We start from the raw sequence: 23458 nt of genomic DNA on the forward strand, positions 1-23458 counted from the left end.
TGGACTCATATGTAGATGAGGAATTTGCGTCAGGTAACACTGGTAGAGTGATAAGAATATTTTTTAGCTGAAAATAATATTTCATGCATAATACACAATAGGAAAAAAGACACATGATCAGAATAGCATCTGAGTTTTTCGGAGGATGAGAGACTCACTGATGTCCCAGCAGTCAAACCTGTTCAAATACTTTCTTCAGGGCTTCTTTGAGATGAGAGGTGACCACCAGAGGCCAAGGCCAGCCAGAGCTCTCTGTCCTGGCAGCTTTTGTCTGGGAGAACCCTTGCATGCAGGGAATTTTTCAGGGTGAGTATCAATTTTGGCCATGGGCACCTGGATAGACGGATGGTTCTTTTCCATAGGAAGGAAAGCACAGGGCCCCAGTTCTCCAGGGGCTGATGAGAGGCAGCCTTCAACATTCCAAGATCAGCTGGACCTGTCAGGTGGCCTGGGACGCCAAGCAAGCCAGACTTTTTCTATCTTCTCTTGGTTTCATAGCGCTCTGCAGTGTCACAATGTTCTCCTTGCTTCTGAAGTGTCACAATGGCCCTCGTGCTTCCATGAGGCCCTGCAGGGTCACAGTGGCCCTTTGGTTCCCTGGGGCCCTGAAGTGTCACCATAGTTCCACAGAAAGGAAAGCATGGATCCTCAGTGTTTCAGGGGCTGATGAATGGCAGTCACCAGAGTCCAAGGCCAGCAAGATCTGTCTGTCCTGGCAGCTTTCATCTGGGAACAACACAATGAATATCTTGGATTCTGTATCTCTCTTTTACAGAATTTTGGGGGCAGAATCCTGGTTTCAGCCCATGAGCGCCTGGATGAGATGTCCAGTTCTTTCCCATAGGAAGGAAAGCACAGAGACCCAGTGTTTCCAGGGCAGAGTAGAGGCAACCTCCAGAGGCCAAGGTGAGCCAGGCCTGTCTGTCCTGGCACCTTTTGTCTGGGAGAAACCCTTGCATATAGGGAATTTCAGAGGAAAAGTACCAATTTTGGCCATGGGTGCCTGGGCAGGAGAGATAGCTCTTTTCCATAGAAGGGAAAGCACTGAGCCCCAGTGTTTCAGGGACACATGAGAACAGACCCTCAACATGTTGAGGTCAGTTGAGCCAGTCAGGCCAAGCCAACCAGACCTGTTTCCTGTTCCCTTGGATCCCTAAAACCCCACAGTGTCACACTGGTAGTGTCACACTGGATCCTTGGTACTACAAGGCCCTGCTGTGTCACACTGGCCCCTGGTTTCCATGGGGCCCCATAGTGTCACAATGGTCCTTTGCTTCCATGAGGGCTTGCAGTGTCACAGGTGTCTCCTTCGTCCCACAGTATCACAATGGACCCTTGGTTCAACGAGGCCCTGCAGTGTCAAAATGGTCTCATTGGTTCCACAAGGTCCTACAGAGCCCCTTGGTTCAATGAGGCCTTGAAGTGTCACAATGGTCTCCAGTATTCCATGAAGCCCTGCAATGTCACAATGAACCTTTAGTTCCATAAGTCCCACATTGTTCCATGAATCCTTGGTTCCATGGAGCACCACGGTGTCACCATGGTCCCATTGGTTCCACAGGGTTCCACAGGGTAATAATGGACCTTAGGTTCCATGAGGTTCCACTGCATCACAATAGACTTTGGTTCCATGAGGTTCCTCAGTGTCTCAATGGCCCCTTGGCGTCATGTGGCCCTGCTGTGTCACAGTGGCAGGTGGTTCCATGAGGCCCCACAGTGTCAAAATGGTCTCCTTGGTCCTCTGAAACTCTACAGAGCCACAATGGACCCTTGGTTCAAAAGGGTCCTTCTGTGTCACAATGGACTTTGGTTCCATGAGCTTCCACACTGTCAACAATGATCTGAGTTCCACAGTGTCACCATGGATCCTTTGTTCAATGAGGTTCTATAGTATAACATGACTGCCTTGATTCCAGAAGGTTCTGCAGTGTCACAATGGACCCTTGGTTCCATGCAGCCCCAAACTCTCACAATGATCCCATGGCTCCAGGAGCTTCCACACTGTCAGCAATGGTCTCCTGGGTTCCACGAGGCCTTGCTCTGATACAATGGACTTTTGGTTCCATGGGGTTCTGCTGCATCGCAATGGACACTTTGTTCCATGAGGTTCCAAGTGTCACAGCTGGATCCTTGTTTCTGTGAGCCTCTGCTGTCACCAAATGCCCAAAATATCGGAATAAGACTCCTTAACACTAATTTGGAATTTAAGAGAACGTCATTTATTCAGGCATGAGGTCCAGCAGGGGATAACTCCTTACGTGGACACATGACTCTACCAGTGTATTGCTTATATACAGTCACTATGTGTATATTACACTTTACCCATTTCCATAAAACCCACCCCAAGTTCCCAGTTTCAGCCCTTGCTTTTTCTGTCACTGCATTCTTGAGCCAGATGTCTTCATCTTCTCTTCCAACCATTCCTGCTGGGAAAGCAGCCCCTGCATGCCTTTTTTCTGTGCTAAAAGTTCACAGGCACAGTAAAAATTGAATTAATCCTTTTGATATCAAGCCCAAGGCTTTGTGTGGGCAGGCAGAGGCAGGCAGGAGGCAGAACTGTCAGCAAAGGAAGGGCCCAGCCAGGTGGGGCAGCCGGGGGATGCCGACAGCCTGCAGGGACAGAGGCGCAGGGCGGGGACACCGTAGGACAGCCTGGGCTGCACAGGGCACAGGGATGGGCAGCAGCCGCAAGACAGCCCTGCCAGAGCCAACTTGGGCAGCACTTTGGCCATGGCTGCTGGCCCTGGGCCTGAGGCCACAAGGGGACAAGTGACCCTTGCAGGCCTGGGGCTTCATTGCCTCCCTGTCCCTGCTCAACATCCTGGCAGGGGCCAACCCATGCTCCTGCCCTTGGCCTTGCCCATCCCCACATGCCAGTGCCCATCCCGGGAAGAGCCCTGAGCCCTGAGGGAGGGACAGGATCTGCCTGGCCAGGGGCTGGGGCTCAGGCCTTGGCCCTTTGCATTCCTGAATCACATCCAGGTTTGCTCAGTACCAGAGACATCTTTGCTTTGCTTGTCCCCATCATAGAGCAGGTGGGAGGTCAAAGTGTGTGCTGTGACATTAGAGAGTGTCAGTATGACATCACAGAGAGGGTTTTGTGACATCACTGAGGGGGTTGTGACATCACACAGCTGTCTGTGACATCATAGTTTGAGGCCATAGAGCAGACTCTGCCATCACAGAGGGTGGCTCTGTGACATCCGAGAGTGGGTTGTGACATCTTTGGGTGGCTGCGTAACATCACAGAGCAGACTGTGACATCACAGAACAGATTCTGACATCAAATGGTGGCTTTCTGACATCCCAGGTCTTTTGTGACATCACAGTGCAGCTGCATGACATTCCAGGGTGAAATCCCAGAGTTTGTTCTGTGACATCACAAGGGTGCTGTGTGATGTCCCAGAGTGAGCTGTGACATCACAGGTGATGTGTGACATCACAGAGAGGGGTGTGTGACATCACAGGTGACTGTGTGACATCACAGGGGCTGTGTGAGGTCACTGGGGAGGTCACTCTGCCCCGGCCCCCCTCACAGTTCCCCCCAGAGCAGTCCAACCCTGCTCGTGCACAGCGGGGTCCCCTGTCCCCCTGGGTCCCCCCGCCCCCGGCCCCGCAGCCTCCCCCAGAGGATGTTCCACGAGATCGACCCCAGAGCCTGACACGGGGACGGGGGGCCGGGGCCCTGGGGGTGGCACAGGGGGACAGGGACCCCCCGGCAGCGTCCCCGTGTCCCCCAGGGCCAGAGCCCGGGCCAGAGCTCCTTCACCCTGCTACCAACGAGGCCTTGAGAGCGCTGAAAAAATCCCCAGCAAGGGTTAAAAAAAACCAGATTGAATATTAAGGGAAAGCAGCACAAAGTTCCTTGGCAAGAGTCACTCTGCTCCTGACTGGACACTTCAGGCACAGCAGGGAAACAAAGCAACAACAAAACCAAACCAAATCCAGGCAAACAAACCAGAAATGAACCGAGAACTGTCCCTGTGTGTGTTTGTGACACAAGGAGAGTGAGGGTAAGCATAAAAGGAATATGGCCGAAAGGTTTAACAGAGCTCAAAGTTAACAGGACTTAACCATAACTGATAGATTAAATGTCACAATTTAGGAAAAAAGAGCAGCTAACAGTATTTAACCTAACTTTTAACCTATGACTTTACAATTTAACACAGGAATAACACTTAACAATATTTAACTTAGCTAATAACTTAGATCAAAATAACAACTTAGCAAAAGAACAACTCTCAGGAGCATTTAACTTAGCTCATACCTCATGACTGAACATTTCGTACAGGCCTGACTGGCCTATACGAAAGGCTATCCAGCTATCCAAGGCTCTCAAACCCCTCAGAGAGCAGCATTTCTGCCGCATTTCCCCAGCACAGGCACTCCTGTGTGCACACAGACACTAAGAGTCAGTGCAAGGCACCTGGGAGAAATTCCCCTGAGGGCAGGAAATGCTCCCTGGGGATCCTTTGGCATCTCCCCAGCGGGTGAAGGGTTGAGCCTGGAGGAGTGGGGGGATCGGCCCAGGGTCCGTCGTTGTTGGGGATCCCCGAGTGCAGCAAACGGGAGAGTTCCCGGCTGGGAGAGGCCCCACTCAGAGGGAGTCGCTGGCCCAGGAGAGCTCCAAGGGCTCCTTTTGGAGCGCTGTTTGCAGGGCCCCAAGAGAGGGGCTTCAGTCCCAGCAATGGTTCATCCTGGCCGCACTGGGCACCAACAGCTTTCTTTGGCAGTGTGAGAACAGGGATGTTGTGCCACTAAGGGAACAAAACCAGTTCCCAGGCCTGCTGCTACAGAAAGCAGGAGCTGGTTGGGCAGCAGCAGTGCCTGGAGCAGACAGTGTTTGTGATGAGCTGCAGAGGAGCTGAGCCCAGGGGCTGTTGGCCAAGGCCAAGCCCCAAGGAGCATTTCTCAGCTTGCAGGGCAGGCTGAGAAGGGGAGGGGGGAATGTAGCAGCACAGGGACCATTGTGACACTGTGGGGCCCTGTGAGACCAAGGGACCATTGTGACACTGTGGTTCCTCACGGAATCATGGAGAGCACTGTGACATTGCTGGGCCTCATGGAACCAAGGGGTCCGTACTGATGCTCTGTGGCTCCATGGAATGCAGGGATCATTGTGACACTGAGAGGCCCCATCAAACCAAGGGTCCATTGTGACACCACGGGGCGTCATGGAACTGTGGAGACCATTGTGACACTTTGAGGTGTCATGGGACCAAGGAGCCATTGTGACACTGCGAGACCCCATGGAGCCAAAGGTCCATTGTGACATTGCAAGGCCTCATGGAATCATGGAGACACCATTAAGACACTTCATGGCCTCATGGAGCCACGGGGCCATTGTGACACTGTGGGGCACCATGGAACCAAGGAGACCATTGTGACACTATGAGGCCCCATGAAATAAGCAAAGCATTGTGACACTCTGAGGCCTCATGGAACCAAGAGGCCTTTTTGTACTATGGGGCACCATGGAATCATGGAGACCATTGTGACACTGGGGGGACCCATGGGATCATGGAGACCATTGTGATGCTATGAGGGCCCATGGAAAAGGCAAAGCATTTTGACACTGTGAGGCTTCATGGAACCAGTGAGACCATGGTGACCCCTGGGGGTCCCCAAGACGATCATTGTGATGCTGTGGGGCCTCATGAAACCAAGAGGCCTTTGTGACACTGCAGGGCTGCATGGAACCAAAGCTCCAGGGTGACACAGAGCAGCCTCCTGTTATCAATTGTGGCACTGTGGAGCCAAAGGAGACCATTGTGACACTGCAAACCCCCAGGGTCCAAAGGTCCATTGTGACATTGAGGGGCTTATGGAACAGAGGAGTCCCGTGACACTGTGGGGCCTGTGGAACCACGGAGATCATTGTGACACTGCAAGGCCTCATGGAATAAGTGGGACCATGGTGACACTGCAGAGCCTTATGGAACCTAGGGGCCACTGTGACACTGTGGGACCCCATCAAACCAAGGGTCCATTGTGATACTGCAGGACTTTGCCATTGTGACACTGCTGGACCCCATAGAAACCAGGAAACCAGTAACCATTATGGCACTGTGGGCCTCACAGATCCAAGGCACCATTGTGACACTGTGGGGCCCCCAAAACCAAGGGAGCACAGAACAGGTGTGGCTGCTTTGGCCTCCCATGGGCTGCCTGACTGGTCCAGTTGACCCTGGCATGTTGAGGGTCTCTTCTCTTCTGCTATTAATGCACTGGGGCTCCGTGCTTTCCTTCCTATGGAAAAGAACTGTCCTCCTCCTCCAGGCACCCTGGCCAGATTTGGGATTTCACTTCCAAATTTCCTTATATCCAGGGATTATTCCAATAGGAATATTGTCATGACAGGTCTGGCTGGCAACGGTTTCACAATGGTCACCTCTCATCTGTCCCCAAAACTCTGGGGAAGGCTCCGTGCTTTCCTTCCTATGGGAAAGAATTGTCCTGCTTCTCCAGGTGCCCATGGCTGAGACTGGGTTTCCACCTTCAAAATTCCCTTAATTGCAAGACTACTCCCAGACAAAATCGGCAATTCTTGAGAAGTCTGCCTGGCCATGGCCTACTTAGGCTCTCACCTGCCTTCCAAACACTGGGGCTCTGTGCTTTCCTTCCCATGGAAAAGAACTGTCCTTCTTGTGCTGGCGCCCATGGCCAGAATGGAATTCCACCTCCAACACTGCCTTACTGTGACAGACTGGAGGAGATTGTTGGCTCAAAACATTTCATGTGTGGGGAGAGGAAGGGGCAGGTCCAGCCTTGCCCTGCCCTGGAACCCCAGCCCTGCCCTGCCCTGGAACCCCAATCCCCCCAGAGCCTCTATCCCAGCCCAGCAGTGGCTGCCAGTCCTGGCACAGCACAGGCAATGCTCCACAGCCACCTCTGCAGCCCCAGCCCAGCTCCTGAGGGACCAAATGAGCCCAAGCCCCACCTGGGGGAAGGGCCCAGGGAGACCAAGGGCTATTGAAGGCTGACCACAAGGCAAGCACACATCTTGACCCTACCTCCTCTTGGAATTTCCATCGGAACTGCGCTGGAATCCAGGAGTTGGAAGCTCTGTGTGTGCTTCTCTAAATCTTATTTGTCTTTTTCCTATTCCCTCTTTCTGCAAAATTTGAGTAACTTAAAATGGAACAGGCTTAGAGTTTGTGAAGTTGAACGAGCAAAGTTAATGTTATGAGAAGTGTTTCTTGTTCATTGACTATTGTATTAAACCTTTGGCCAAAGTTTCTCTGATATTCTAAAGTTGCCAGTAAAGTTCCTTTTTTGTTGTTTAGAGCTCCTGAGAATCTCTTGCTGACATTTCTCCAGTGCGTCCAACTCAGAGGACAGAAACAACTGTAATTCCTTTAAATGTCTCCTCAAGAGAGTTTTTTAGTGGATGTGGGTCAGGGCTTGTGTGTCCTGCTTGGCCCAGCCCAGGCAGGGCTTTCCCAGCCACATTCCACACTCCATTGCCCAGCTGGAGCCGCTGGTGCCTCTGAGTTGTGCTGCCCCAGCCCCAGGGACGCTCTCCTTGTCTGCCCATTCCCCCACGGTCTCTGGGCAGGGATGGCCTCACTGGGGGCTGCTGACATCCTCAGCAACTTGGAGGCTGCTGCTGAATTTCACTGCTCCAGAGGCTTGTTCAGCCTTCAGCTCTTCAGTGCAGGAATTAAGTGTCCCAGGGCTCATTAACATTCAGAACACCTGAACAAGCCAAGCCTCTGGGAATAATTAGATTTAATTTTCAAATCCTTTGTGGTTAAGTAGAACTCAGTAGTGTATTCAAAGTGAATATATGATATTTAAAAAGACAGTGAGAAAACATTTTTTAGGTCCGGTTAAGGATTTTTTCCTGTTTATAAATTGATATGTGCGACCTCCAATTGACACTGAATCCAGGTACCTCCTCATGCATTTTGAATGGATATGCAAATCAAGACCCTTCATGGCTGACAATCAATCAGACTCTGTCCCTACCCCCACCCCACCATTTCCCCCATCCAAGCCCTGGCACTCACAGCAGCCTTGTGCAAATCTGAGCTCCCTCCAGCCCAGGCTGCACCTGCAGCTTTCAGCTCCTTGGCTCCAGCTCCCACCTGCTTTCCTTGGAGAAGGAGCTGCCCGAGACACAGAGGGATGTTCATTTCTTGTCAGCCAACAAAGCCAAGGGAAGGCACAGCTCCATCCAATGCAAAAGTCATTCTCCTCCCTGGCTCTGCCCCTGATCCCCCCAGCTTGTCCTGTTTCCTTCATCCCTGCATTGCCAGGGACTCTCTGGGACAAGGGAGCTCTGCTCTGGCTATGGAGGGAGGTGCAAGTGCCACCACTGGAGCGGGAACCACAACTCATCAGGTTTGTGTCCTTTGGGGGTCAGGAACTGGTGAGACTCAGAGGCACAGAAAGTTTCTCTTCATGGCCAACAGACCATGGTTGAACAGGACACAATTTAATAACAATCTCGCTCTTCCCTGAGCTAAGTGCAATGTCCCAGCAGTGTTTGATGAGTCCACCATCCACAAGGGATTTCCATACTAAAAGTAATTCTGGATAAACGTATCTCTATGATAGATATAAAAACAAATAAGTTCTTGTATCAGAATACTCATCCTGGAGTGGGGGCAAAACAGCTCCAACAATTCCTGATTTGCAAAACTGTCAGTGGTGGGTGGAGAAGGGAGGTCAGGCTGCTCTTGGTGTTGAGGAAATGCTGAAACCAGCCTGACTCATTTCATCTCCTCCTGTCCTGGCTGATCTCCCCTCTTTCCCCTTCCACCCATTGGCTTTTGTCTCCCACCAGGCCCCCGGTGAAGAGCCTGGCTCTGTGTTCTCCATCCCCTCCTCGCTGGCACTGCCAGGCTGGGATGAGGAGCCCCTCAGCCTTCCCTGCTCTGGGCTGGACAAGCCCAGCTCCCTCAGCCTCTGCTCACAGCCCAGGGGCTCCAGCCCCACCTTGGAGGCCCTTCCCAGACCCTGCTCCAGCTGCCAGGCATCTTTCCTGCCCTGGGCAACCCAACCCAGGCCACAGTGACCTGGATAATCCCCGTCCTTGATGTCCTGGTCACACAGCCCTGGCCCCTTGTCCCCATGTCAGGCTCTGGGGTGGATCCTGTGGAACATCCTTTGGTGGAGGCTGTGGCTCCAGGTGGGCTGGGGGGATCCTGGGGGACAGGGACCCTGCTGGGCATGGACAGCATTGGACTTGTTGGGAGAAACTGTGAGGGGGAGCTGGGGCCGAGTGACCAACCCAGTGACCTGACACAGCCCTGCTGGGATGGCACACAGCCCCTCTGGGATGTCACACAGCCCCTCTGGGATGTCACAGCCCCTTCTCTGATGTCACACAGCTGGTCTGTGATGTCACAGAAACAGTCTGTGATGTCATAGCTTCTCGATGACCTCACATGCCCCACTCTGTGATGTCATAGCCCACTCTGTCACCTCATGTTACCAGATGATCAATTGTCTACACCAGGTGAGCTGACACCTGGAGCTTGTTCTCCACATCCCCAGGCCTATGGAAACCACACAAGGCCCATTGTGTGAGAAGGGGAACTGGAAGTTCAGCAGCCTCAGGGTCCTGCCAGCTCAGCCAGCCCCACTGGAACATTGGGGTCCACGACCACCAGGGACCACCAGAGAGACCCCCAGGACAGAAGAACACATGGGTAAAGGGGAGGGGGAATATGTTAATGGTTTTGGGGAAATGATTATCATATGTATGTTTAGACCAAGACAATCAATGAATATGTGTGCAAAATACAGAATATAAACAGAAACTTTCCTGTACTCAGCATGCATGGCTTTGGGAGGAGCTCTCCCCTGTGCATCCAGCTGAATAAACAATGCTGCTTCTTAATGCTACACTGGGGTTAAGGAGTTTTCTGTTTCTCTGAATTTTGGTAACACTCCCACTGCCAAGGAAAGCTCTGTCTGCTGCTGTTCACATACAGAGAAGGGCTGGGGGCAGATGTGGGGCTCAGAGGCTGCCTGGGGCACAGTGACCATGAAATAATCAAGTTTTCAATGTTCTGTGAAAGAAGGAGGGGCAGCAACAAAACTTCTGCACTGGAATTAGGCAGGGCAGACTTTGGCCTGTTCAGGATGCAGATCTGGGGAGTACCAATTTGGGTACTGATTTTTTAAGGGAAACAGCCCTTAAAAACAAGGAGCATTGGGAAGGGTGGACACATTTCAAGAAAGTAATCTAGAGGGGGAAGGGGCAGCCTGTCCCAGTGTGGCAAAAGATGAGCCAGTGAGGAAAATGACTGGCCTGGCAGGGCATGGAGCTTTTGTGGGAAAAGGGGAAAATGGACTGACAACTCAGCAAGTGTTTAAGGATGTTGTTAGGTTATGCAGAAAGAAAAGTTGAGAGTTGAAAACTCAATCAGAACTTAACCTATCAGCTTCTGTAAAAAAATAAATTTTTTTAAATAAAAAAATTTAATAGTAAAAGGAGGGAGAAGGAGAACCTCTACTGTTCATTGGATGCAGTGGGTAATACAGTAACTAAAGATAAAGAAAAGGCTGAGTTACTTAACACCTTGTTTCTCTCAATTTTCAATATTAGGGCAGGTTGTCCTCAGGACAAGTGTTCTCCTGAGCTGGTAGATGGGCACAGGGAGCAGAACAGCCCCCTGGAATCCAGGAGGAAGCAGCTGGGGACCTGCTGAGCCACTCAGATGCTCACAGGTGTATGGGATCAGATGGGATCCATCCCAGGGGGATGAGGGAGCTGTGGATGAGCTCCCCAAGCTGCTCTCCATCATTTACCATCAGTCCTGGCTCAGCAGGGAGGGCCCAGAGCACTGGAGGTGCCAGTGTGAGCCCATCCCCAGGAAGGGCTGGAAGGAGGAGCTGGGGAACTCCAGGCCTGTCAGCCTGACCTGGGTGCCCGGCAAGGTTATGGAACAGATCACCTTGAGTGCCACCACAGGGCACCCACAGGATGGCCCAGGGATCAGAGCCAGCCAGCGTGGATTTAGGGCTGGCAGGTCCTGCCTGACCAACCTGGTCTCCTTTTATGCCCAGGTGACCCACCTGTGGATGCAGGAAAGGCTGTGGATGTTGTGTGCCTGGACTCCAGCAGAGCCTTTGACTCTGTCTCTGACAGCATTCCCTGGAAAAGCTGCAGCCCACGGCTTGGGCAGGTTCCCTCCTGGCTGGGAGATTTAAGAGCTGGCTGGAGGCTGGGCCCAGAGAGTGGTGGGGATGGTGCTGCACCCAGCTGGTGTCCAGGCACTGGTGCTGTCCCCAGGGATCTGTGCTGGGCCCAGTCCTGTTTAATATCTTCACTGATGGTCTGGGTGAGGGGATCGAGTCCAGCATTCACAAATTGCAGATGGCACCAAGCTGGGTGTGAGTGTGGATCTGCTGGAGGGCAGGACAAGAAGACCCAGCCTTAAGCTGCACCAGGGGAGGCTCAGGCTGGACAATAGGAAGGAGTTCTTCACAGAAAGGGTGAGTGGGAACTGGAATGGGCTGGCCAGGGGGGAGGTGGCAGAGTCACTGTCCCTCTGCAGTGGCACTCAGTGGCATGGTCTGGGTGACAAGGCAGTATTAGGGCATTGGTTGGACTTGATGATCCCAAAGATCTTTTCCAGCCTATTTGATTCTGTCATTCTCTGATGATTGGGACACTCTGGGGCCATTGTGACACTGCAGGGCCTCGTGGAACTAAGAGGACCATGGTGACACCGTGCAGCCCCACAGAACCAGGGGTCCATGGTGGTGCTGTGGGGCCAAATGGAACCAGGGAGTGCCCCGTGACACTCTGGGTCCTTGTGGAACCACAGAGGCCATTGTGACACTGCAGGGCCTCGTGTAACCAAGGGGTTTCACCATTTTGACACTGCAAAACCAAGGGGACCATTGGGAGACTGCAGGGCCCAGTGGAACCAAGGGGCCGTTCTGACACTGCGGGGCCTCATGGAACCAAGGGGACATTGTGACACTGCAGGATCCTGTGTAACCAAGGGGCCACTGTGACACGATAGGGCCTCAAGGGATCTGGAAGAACGTTGTGACACTGTGTGGCCTTGTGGAAACAAGGAGTCCATTGTGACACTGAGGGGACTTGTGGAACCACAGAGACCATGGTGACAGTGTGGGACCTCCTGTGGCCATGGGGCCATTGTGACACCCTGGGGCCCAATGGAATCAAGGGGACCATTGTCACATTTTGAGGCCCCATGGAACCAAGGAGACCAGTGTGACAGTGCAGGCCCTGGTGTAACCAAGAGGCCATTGTGACACTGAGGGGGCCCAAAGAACCAAAGAGATCTTTGCAGATGACACCAAGCTGGATGTGAGTGTTGATCTGCTGGAGGGTCGGAGGGCTCTGCACAGTGACTTGGACAGGCTGGATCCAGGGGATGAAACCCAACAAGGTGAGGTTTAACAAATCCAAGTGCCAGGCCCTGATAGTTGGCCCCAGTGCTGCAGGCTGGGGACAGAGTGGCTGGAGAGCAGCCAGGCAGAAAGGGACCTGCAGGGACTGATGGACAGCAGGCTGGACATGAGGCAGCTGTGTGCCCAGGTGGCCAAGAAGGCCAATGGCTCCTGGCCTGGATCAGGAATGGTGTGGCCAGCAGGAGCAGAGCTTTTGTGCCAGCACTGATCTGCCCCCAGCTCTGCACACAGACATTGCTGCTGCAGCTCCAGAGAAGGGAACAAAAGCAGTATAGCCGCAGCTGTCTCTATAGAGAGCAGCAGACATGATTTTCTTAGTATTTTCTTGGGGAAGCTTGTGAGAAGATTGGAGAAAAGAGTAAGAAATTATTTTTATTTTTATTTGTTATACTTATTGTGTACACGTAGAATGTGTTTTAGAGATATGTTTATTAAATGGTGATTTCTTATTTAGACAATAGTAATAGTGTTTTAGATTCATTGACCAATTCAGTCAATGCTGTATTGGACTGTTGGTAAGGGGTTAAGTTTCTTAAGAAGTACAATATTATAAGATAATAAAGTGATTGATCAGCCTTTTAGAATCATGGAGTCAATGCTAATTATTACCTGGGTGGCAGCAGCTGACAACAAGGAGAATCTCTGGAGAAAACTTTGCTGGAAGATCCTTTAGTTCCTTTAAAGTCACCAAGAGCGCAGCCACACATTGACATCGTCTGTGGCGAATGGGAATGTAGGGAGAAACAAAATGAGAAATGGCAAAAACAATGACCTTTCTTTGTGGAAAATATGAGAAAACTAAAACAAAAGAAAAATATTGCCACATAAATAAAAGCCCCCAGCCAAACCAACTCGAAGTATGAAAGATGACTTTTATTACAAGTGATTTGCAGAAATTGGCCAGCAGTTTAATGATCCTGTAAGCATCCAGTCATCAGTCTCCTCACTGCAGCCTTGAGCTCCTGGTTCCTCAGGCTGTAGATGAGCGGGTTCAGGGCTGGAGGCACCACTGAGTACAGAACTGACAGGGACAGATCCAGGGATGGGGAGGACATTGAGGGAGGCTTCAAATAGGCAAACATGAGAGTGCTGAGGAACAGAGAGACCACAGCCAGGTGAGGGAGGCAGGTGGAAAAGGCTTTGTGCCGTCCCTGCTCGGAGGGGATCCTCAGCACAACCCTGAAGATCTGCACATAAGAGAAAACAATGAACACAAAAGAACCAAGTCCTAAAGACGCACTTAAAACAATGAGCCCAAATTCCCTGAGGGAATTGGAGTGTGAGCAGGAGAGCTTGAGGATCGGGGGCACATCACAGAAGAACTGGCCTAGGGCATTGCCATAGCACAGGGGCAGGGAAAATGTATTGGCTGTGTGCACGAGAGCAGTGAGAAAGGCACTGGCCCAGGCAGCTGCTGCCATGTGGGCACAAGCTCTGCTGCCCAGGAGGGTCCCGTAGTGCAGGGGTTTGCAGATGGACACGTAGCGGTCGTAGCACATCACGGTCAGGAGGAAATACTCTGCTGAGATGAAGAACACAAACAAAAAGAGCTGAGCAGCACATCCAGTGTAGGAGATGTCCCTGGTGTCCCAGAGGGAATTGTGCATGGCTTTGGGGACAGTGGTGCAGATGGAGCCCAGGTCAGCGAGGGCCAGGTTGAGCAGGAAGAAGAACATGGGCGTGTGCAGGTGGTGGCCGCAGGCTACGGCGCTGATGATGAGGCCGTTGCCCAGGAGGGCAGCCAGGGAGATGCCCAGCAAGAGGCAGAAGTGCAGGAGCTGCAGCTGCCGCGTGTCTGCCAATGCCAGCAGGAGGAAGTGCCTGATGGAGCTGCTGTTGGACATTTGCTGCACCTTGGCATGGGGATCTGTAAGAAAAGAAATCATGGAATAGTTGGGTTTGGAGAGGACTTGAAATATCCCAGCAGAGGCTGGGGGCACTTTCCCCCCACTGCCTGCCCAGGGCTCTGCTGCCTGGAGCTGTCCCTGCCAGCAGCTGCTTCCCTGTGCCCAGGGCTGGGCCCTGCCAGTGCTGCCAGAGCCCAGCCCAGCCCTGGGGGCTCAGCTCTGCCCTGCAGAGCCCTCCCAGCTCAAGCACTGCCCAGGGGCAGCTCTGGCTCTGCAGGCTCTGATGGCAATGTCAGAACAACCCTAGGAGGCTGGAAAAGCGACACTGATGCTGCATGTGAGCGGCCCTGTGCTGATTTCTTTCACTGCCTTGTTTAATCAGATCAAAGAGAAACTTTTTTTTTTTTATTTTTCACAGGCTGAACTGAGAGATGAAGATCTATATGCAATTTCCAACCCAGAGCAGTTGATGAAAAAAGTAGGATATCCACTTTTATACAGCCCCTGCCTTGCTGTGCTCCCTGTATCATCTAAATTCTGCAGTTAAATGTCATGCTGAGAGCAGTCCTGAACAATGCAGCATCCTCCCCACACAAGGAGAACACTTCCAAGCCTCACCAGCTGTCTCCTTCCCCCCAGATCTTGTCCCCCAGTGCTGGGAGCAGCTGCCAGGGCTGGCTGAGAGCTGTCCCTGGCAGGCAGCAGAGTCCCTGCCCCAGCACAGCGCCCTGGGCTGCAGGACCCTTCTCTGCAGGACAGCCCTGGGCACCCCTGGCTGCTCTGCACAAGAGACAAGCAGAGAATGTACTCACAGGCTCTGCAGGCATTGGCATGTTCCAGCTGCAGGAGATGGCTCCAGGAGCTGCAGCTGCATTGTCCTGCAGCCAGAGGTTCCTGTGCCAAGGGCTGCCAGTGATTGTGCCCCAGGCACTTCTCAGCCCCTTCCCAGCCCTGACTGATTGAAGCTCTCTGTGCCTCTGTGCTGTGCCCAGGCTGGCTGCAGGCAGTGCCCCAGCCCTGCTGGGCTGGCAGAAGAGCTGCTCATCCAGAGAAATGTGCTTTTGAAGCTCTTCTTGGTGACCAGGAGCTGCCTCTGGGCCAGGAGCCCAGCCCAGCTCAGCAGCACAGACATAGCACAAGGACTTTAATGAGCCTCTGGGGCTTTGTGCTCAGGCCCTGAACATCAGTCCCTGAGAGGGAACTGAAGAAACCTCTCCAGAACTCCAAGGCAGAATCCAACTCCAAACTTTCTTGGACTTTTCATGGGTCCCAGAGAGGGACACAACTGAGCAAGTGTCCCCAGGCCCCAGGCAGAACAGAGAACTGCAGGCAGTGATGACAGGTGGGGACAAAGAGAAGCCAAGTCTTGGTGCCCTGGGGCACAGCAGGGTCTGTGCCAGCAAGGGCTGGGAGGAGACACCTTGTCCTGAGGCCCTGGGGCCTCCTGGCACAGCCCCAGCCAGGCTGGGCACTGTCAGCCCCTTGTGCTGCCCTCAGCATCCCCCCCTAGCCCACATCCCAGTGGCCTCAAGGATCTGCTGCAAGGAGTCCCTGGGGAGCCTTGCTCAGCAATGGCCCTGGGGGCTCCTTCATGCTCCCTGCTGGGACTGCAGGTTTTTCAAAGGACTTTGGGTTTGGCTTTTGCCTTGCAGTCTCTGAGAGGTTTGTGCAATCATGGCCCCAATTAACGGCTTTAACGAGTCCCTTGAGAGCTTTGCACTGACACTCAGTGGGTCTCATTAATGCTTTGAGATACTCAAAATTTTTAAGGTAGTTTGGAATTTCCTTTCCATATTGAGACTCTGAGAGGTTTTTGGTTAATCCTGGCCTCCAATTCTCTCCTCCAAGGAGTCCATGAGAAGCCTGTGTTGGGGATGGACCTCAGTGGGACCCATTCATGCTTTGAGACACTTTGGGGTTTTCTTCTGACTTTGACTCCTGGAAAGGTTTGTGCCATCTCCTCTCAGGCCCTGAGGTTCAAGAGCTCAGCTCCAAATGCACCACAGGGCTCATCAGGATGCGGCAAGTCCTGACAAACCATGGCTCTGCCTTGATTTCCCTCTGCTCTTATGCAGTTTATCAGGAATGTATCTGGAGTGATTTTGGTTTGCTAATTTGAGATTTCTCAGCCAATGCACCTTTCAGTGCAGTGGGATCAGTGTTAGCTAATTACCATTGCACTCACTGGAATATATTTACTCATTTCCTGCTGTGAGATAGGATTAGGAGAAAGGCAAAGTAGGCTCAAAATTTTAAAAGGGTATATAGATAAGTTTATTACCACTAGATAGAAAAAAGAATAATAAGAATCTGAACACTTCTCCTCTCCCTACAACCTTTTCTTTCTTACTGACAATGCAAGGAGACAAAACCTGAAATTTTCAGTCAGTTTACACCATCTAGAACAGTCTTTCTTCAGTTCACTTAGGGAGAGGAGACTCTCTTTCATGCTATGGAGACTTCTCCATAAGAAAAATGTTCTCTTGTGGCTCTCAATTCCCACGAAGAGCAGGTGCCCAGAAAATATGCAAGTGTGAAGTCCCTCCCATTTTTCACAGCTTAACCCGCAGCTGGTTTTATGGGCCATGTCAACTTATGGGGTATGAGTTTAAAGATGAGCTGTTCAAGAGCAAAGATTCTCTTCATCTATTTCTGAAATCATCTTCATCTCTGAGAACAGAGATCTTCTTCACTCCCTGAGGGCAGAGGATCTCACCACTCTTCTCTCTTTCTCTGTTTAAACTTCTCATGGGATCACAGCTACTTCAACATTTGCTTACTTTAGCATGGAGGTTTTTGCTGAACAGGTCATCTCCCCATATTTTCAAATAGTTATAGGGAAAAGAGAGTCTGATATATTAATTCCATCCTTCTCCATAGCTTTACAAGAGGATTTCAGCCCCAAGATCAAGGCATCTCCTCATTCCTCCCATCTGGGGCTCAGCTTCCCCTTCAGCGACCTCGGTGTCTTCATGTTGCTCCTCTCTGTGCCTGCACTTTGTCCTTTTCTCTCACTGGAGGGAGGATGGAAGCACTGAAAGAGTTCATATCTCACCCGGGGCCTGCAGATGGTTCCGTGCCCCCGGCCGGGCTCGGTGCTTGCGGCCGGAGCTGTTTTACGATGGAGGTTTCTGCAGCGGCTGCGCTGGGGCTGTGTCAGGATGGGCCGCGCTGGGGCAGGGCCAGGATCTCAGCAGCCAGGCCAGAGCACAGCCGCAGCACGGCCGGGGGCCGATGGCTTCTCCTGCCCCTGCCCGGGGCTTGCGGCTGAAGCCCAAGGGTGGCAGAATCTTGGCCGAGCCGGCCCGGCCCGGGGCTGCTCCTGGGGCCCGGCGGATCCTGGCTGGGCCCGGGCTGGCGGCGGGGCAGGGCTCAGCAGGGCCCAGATGTTCCCAACTGCAGCCATGGCCCGGCCCGGCCTCGGCCCCGCGGCCTCCCCTGCCCTGCCCGGCAGCCGATGGGGCCTGGCGGGGTCCCTGGGAAGGGGCCCGGCCCCACGGCAGGAGCCGCCCGGCCCGGCCTGGCTGAGACGGGGCCGGGTCAGCCTTGTTACCTCTGTGCCAGCCAGAAGGGAAAGAGACCCTGCCAGGCTTTCCCATCTTTAACATGTGCCTTCACAGAGCCGTGTACAGTTTCCTTCATAGTTTAACAGATTGTCAAATCTCAAAGATAATTACTGATTGTTTTTTTTGTCAGACACGGAGGAAACTGCTAGCAGCTTCTCTTAGAACATCACTTCCGTGATGCAAAACCAACACAACAGCGCAGAGCACAGAGCTCCTTTGTCCATATATAGTGCTCATGTGCCCGAGGTTTCAAAATACCTCCCTGGGAGATCTCCGGGCCCTCTCCAAGGTGATTTCAAATGAAAACATTCAGCTCAGAGTCTAAGAAAATCACCAGAGGACAGGGCCAGCCTGACCTGTCTGTCCTGGCTACTTTTGTCTGAGATCAGTCCTTGGATAAACAGAATTGAGAGGCCAAATTCTAATTTTGGCCATGGTCCCTGGACCTGAAAGCCGGTTCTTTTCCATAGGAAGGAAGGAACAGAGCCCCAGTGTTTCAGGGGCAGATGAGAAATGGCCACCAGAGGCCAAGGCCAGCCAGAGCAAGCAGGATTTTGTTCTGAGTGATATCCTTGCATATAGGAATTGCTTTAGGGAGAGTTTCAATTTTGGCAATGGGCATCTGAAAAGGGGGGCGGTTCTTTCCCATAGCAAGAAAAGCACGGAGCCCCAGTTTTCCAGGAGCTGATGAGAGGCGGCCCTTGACATTGCAACATCAGCCAGACCTGTCAGGGGACCCCTGGGAAGCCAAACCAGCCAGGTCTGTTCCATGTTCCCTCAGTTCCATGGGACCTCACAGTGTCCCAATGGTCCCTTCCTTCCCTGAGGCCCTGGGGTGCCATAATGCCCCCTTGGTGACACCAGGCCCTGAAGGGTCCCAATGGTCTCCATGGTTCCATCAGGCCCCACAGAGCCATAATGGTCTCTGGGTTCCATGAAGCCCCACTGTGTCACCATGGCCCCTTGGTTCCATGGGCTCCAGTGGTGCCACAATGATTCCCTTGGTTCCATGAGGTCTCCACAGTATCCCAGTGATTTCCATGGGGAGGGAAGAACCCAGCCCCAGTGTTGCAGGGGCAGTCACCAGAGGTCCACGCCACCCAGGCTTGATGGTACTGGCAGATTGTGCCTGGGAGCAACCCTTGGATATCCAGAATTTTGGAGGTGGAATCCAATTTCAGACATGGACACCTGGAGGATAAGGATGGTTGTTTTCCATTGGAAAGAAAGCACGGAACACTGATTACACAGTGACATTTGGGGATCTATGGGGAGTATTGGGGATTGTTCCTGCACCTTGTGACCCAACAGGAGCTTCTCTAATAAATGTTGCCTGAAGCTCCCACTGTGGTCATGACAGGAACCCATGTGAGTGTCTGGGACATCCCGGCTCTTTGGCAGCCTGGGGACTCCTGGGATGTCACCATGGGATGGCTGTGACTGTCTCTGACCACAGGGCTCTTTACCATCCCAGAAAGCCCTGGGAGGCATCCATGGAGCCCCTGTCTCTGTGTGTGACATTCCAGCTCTGGAACAGCCTGGAGACTCTTGGAAAGTCCCCATGGAACCCTTCTGAGGACCTGTGACAAATCTGATCCTTAGCAGGCAACCATCACCAGTCCACTGTTGCTATGGTCAGTTTCCATGGCAACCATCACCAGCCCCCTGTTGCTATGCTCAGTCCCTTGGCAGCTCCATGGAGACCCCATGCCAGGGGTGGTTGCCATGGACACTAGCTCAGGCCTGCAGCCAGAGCCCGTTGCCATGGCAACCATTGGCAGCCCCCATCCCCAGGCTGATGGGATCCCAGAAGCACAGAATTGGCTGAGCTGGGAGGGACCCATCAGGATCCTCCAGTCCAACTGCTGGCCCTGCACAGGACACCCCAACAATGCCAGCCTGGGCCTGGCAGCGCTGGCCAAACGCTGCTGCAGCTCAGAGAGCCCTGGAGCTGGGACCCTTCCCCGGGGAGCCTGGCCAGGGCCCCAGCAGCCTCTGGGCAAAAACCTTTTCCTGACATCCAACCTGAGCCTGCCCCAACTCAGCTGCAGCCGCTCCCTCCACTCCTGTCCCTGGGCACCAGAGGGAAGAGGTTCCCACAGCCCCAGCCAGGGACCCGCTCCCAAGGCTGCTGCCATGGCCACCAGGGCTGGCACCAGCTGGGATGCTCGCTTTCCACGGGCTGGGCTTCAGGAATGGGATTCCCCAATTTCCTGCTCCCGCTAAAACCGCGCTGCCCTCGCTGCCCTCCCGCCTCCCATGGAAAGCACAAAAGGCAAAGATCCCGGGCTGGGATAAGAACAATTTATTGGGAACAGCAACGAGATAAGGAACAAACAGGAACAGAAACAATATTGATAACAGAAGGGATCAATAAAACTGTTTACAGGGAAAACTACAACACAACTCACAGGGTCTGCCTGGCTACAATATTTCTTGCCTGGAAAGGACACCCTTCTCCTCAGGGAGAGAGAGAGAGTCCCTTTCCTGTCCCTGGCAATGATCTGAGGTGGGACTGAATGTAATGACAGGGCCATGGCCAGACCCTCATGTTCTCCAATCCCACATCAGGTCATTGGCAAAGGGCAGGAAAAGGGACAGGTGTCTTCCCAGCATGGATCACAGGGAACATGGATCACCAGGGCTCTTTGCAATCTGGCTTCTCCCATGGGGGATGAAGCTGGAGTGGTGCATGAAGCTGTTCCTGCAATCGAGGCACTTGCAGGGCTTCATTTACGGGTGGCTCCGTTGGTGTCTTGTCAAATGAGAGCTTCTGGTGAAGCTCTTCCCACACTGGGGACACTCGTAGGGCCTCTGCCTCTCCCCAGTGTGGATGCGCTGGTGCCTGATGAGGGTGGAATTGTGCTTGAAGCTCTTCCCGCAGTCAGGGCAGTAGAAGGGCCTCTCATCCGTGTGAATGCGCTCATGCAGGAGGAGATTTGAGCTGGTCCGAAACCTCTTCCCACACGTGCCACACTCGTAGGGTCTCTCCCCAGTGTGGATGAGCTGGTGCCTGATGAGGTGGTACTTGCGCTTGAAGCCCATCCCGCAATCAGGGCAGTGGAAGGGCCTTTCCTCTGTGTGAATCTGCCGGTGCCTGGCGAGATCAGGGCTGGTGTGAAACCTCTTCTGGCACTCAGGACACTCGTAGGGCCTCTCCCCAGTGTGGATGCACTGGTGGTTGATGAGGGCAGAGCTGCAGCTGAAGCCCTTCCCACACTCCCCACACTCCTAGGGCCATTCCCCAGTGTGGATCATCTGGTGGCTGATCAGGGTGCTGCTCTGCCTGAAGCTCTTCCCACACTCCAAGCACTTGTGGGGCTTTTTCCCATCATGAAGCTGCTCATGGGCCACCAGCTCCGAGCTCTGGCTGAAGCTCTGTCCACCTTCCTGGCTCAGGGTGGGTCTTTCCTCCTCAGAGCACCCTGGGCTGGGTTTGGAGCCCCTTCTCCTGTGGGATCTCTGGGACTTGTCCTCCACGTTGGAATTCTGCACTGTGGAGCCACTCAAAATGGCCTCTTCCACGATGTTCTGCCTTGGGGATTTGTCCTCCGTGGTCTCCATCCTCAGCTTCTTCCCTGGGGGAGGAAGGACAAGGAGAGGATGGGATTTGCCTCCGTGCCAGAGGGAAGGGGAAGGAGATCCCCCCAGTGCATCCCCAGCAGGACGGGGTTGGCAGCAGGGTTGTCCTGCAGCCGGGGGCTGTGCTGGGCTGGGAGATGGAGCAGGAGAGAGGGGGAAAGGGCCACTGAATTCCTCCTCACCTGCCTGGGGCTCCTGGGGCACCTTCTTCTTCCTCACAGCCTCCTCCTCCATCCAGACAAGTTTATGGGATGGAAAATCCTGTTTTGAGAAGAAAACAAGGGATAAGTACATTGAATTTTGTACTTGTTTGAAGGCAAACCTGGGGAGGGTCTAAACCAGGATTACAATTTAATAAGAAAATGAAGATCAAGGCAATGATGCAGAAACACTGCCTTAAACTGACAGAGTCAGGATATAACCTGACACCCTGCTGGTCAGGCTGGTGGCAGCAGTCCCATTAAATGGTGGCTGCAGTCCTGTTGGGAGTGATGAACGTGATTCTGTCCAAGCAGTGATCCTGTAGAAGGGTCAGGTCTTCCTCTGAAGGTCCAGTGGTGGTTCTGGAGCTGTTGTCCTCTGGGAATCCAGTAGGCAAGCTGCTCCTGGTGTTGCAAGGCTCACCTTATATGCAGGTAGGAATGCTTGGATCCTCCCCCTGGGCGGAGCATGCCACAATGGGAGGATGGAATTTGATCAGTCCTGCAGTGACACCCAATGGCCCATTCCCAGAAGATATCTCCCCTGGAGGGCGTGATCAGGGCTGAGTCATGGAAGAGATCAAGAACACTGCCCCACCTGTTTATAGCAGTTGATGAAGATGGGCATTGAAAACATGCATTTGGTTCCAACTTACATTGCAGCCTGAAACAGTGGGGGAATCCCTGCTCAGGGGGTGAACACCACCCCCCTTACCCAAACTGGCTCAGGTGTAAAACCCCCACCCTGGGAAGGCCACACACACACAGGGGACAATGTCACACTTGCCCTGCTCCAGGGCAAATGGCATCTCTCTAATATTTTCTTAACCAGATTGCAAAATTATTTTGGCACAGTGAGTTCAGGGCACTGTTGTTTGACCCCAGTTGCCTTTGACAACAGCATGGTTCCTTCCTCTGAGGAGGTTGTGGGTCTCTCTGGAGGAACTCTTGGAAACTTGGATGCAGCTTCCTCTGAGCAACCTATGGGAGAACTGATGAGGAAAATGGCTGTTGTGGGACTGGAGTGTAAAGAAAATACTTTGTTGTCCCTACTTGAAAAGTTTGTTAAAATCACTGGTGGAAATGGAGCAAATGATACCAGCAAGACTGACAAGGTTCATTCACCACATGGCGAGGAACACAAGGCTGCTAAAAGTCCCACAAGAAGCCCAGCTCAAGTAGCTAAATTCCCAAATAACTACTGAATTCCCAGGCTTGGGTTTTTTCCAAATGTGAGAATCATTATTCTCTTCATCCCTGTCACCTTTGTGACAGCTACACAGAGCTTTCCCTTCCTTTTAATAATATCTGTATTGGGCCAAATTTGCACTTTTCTTTAATTGTAACCTGCCAGCAGCTGAGCTGGAGCTGTGCAGGAACCAAGGAAACTTGGAATTGCCCCAGAATTGCTTCTATTGTCAGCCGGTGCTGCGGCGGCCGTGGGGCAGAGGGGTGGGAAAGGGGGCTCCGGGGTGGCAGTGGAGGAAATGCCGGGCCCGGGGGCTGAGCACAGGGCTGAGCATGCAGAGATGGTTTTGTTCTTGCTGAGCTCGCACTGAACCAAGGCCTGTCCTGCCCCTCATTCGGCCACGCTGGGGAGGGGCTGAGGGTGTGGGGGAGCTTGGGAGGGGACACAGCCAGGACAGGAGATCCCAGCTGACCCCAGGGATAGCCCAGACCATAGGACATCATGATCAGTGCATGAAGTGTGGGGATCAAGGAGGAAGGGGGCACAGTTGCAGTGAGGGTTTTGTCTCCCCAGGTAACACTTAGGCAGGATTGGGCCCTGTTTCGCCAGTGGGCAGGGCCCGCACCAAAGACACAGACACCAACTTAACTTAAGGAACAGTGTAATTTAGAT

The 23458-nt window shown here is 53.0% G+C and overlaps 1 protein-coding gene and 1 pseudogene across 1 annotated transcript in view; one reads left to right on the top strand and one right to left on the bottom strand.

Annotated features, from left to right (window-relative positions):
* Positions 1–23458, top strand: part of LOC143692431 (uncharacterized) — a 230170-nt gene that overhangs the window by 59305 nt on the left and 147407 nt on the right. The gene's annotated exons all lie outside the window — the stretch shown is intronic.
* Positions 13087–23458, bottom strand: part of LOC143692372 (uncharacterized) — a 62796-nt pseudogene continuing 52424 nt past the window's right edge.

Source organism: Agelaius phoeniceus (genome assembly GCF_051311805.1).
Source record: "Agelaius phoeniceus isolate bAgePho1 chromosome W unlocalized genomic scaffold, bAgePho1.hap1 SUPER_W_unloc_1, whole genome shotgun sequence".
Classification (NCBI taxonomy): domain Eukaryota; kingdom Metazoa; phylum Chordata; class Aves; order Passeriformes; family Icteridae; genus Agelaius; species Agelaius phoeniceus.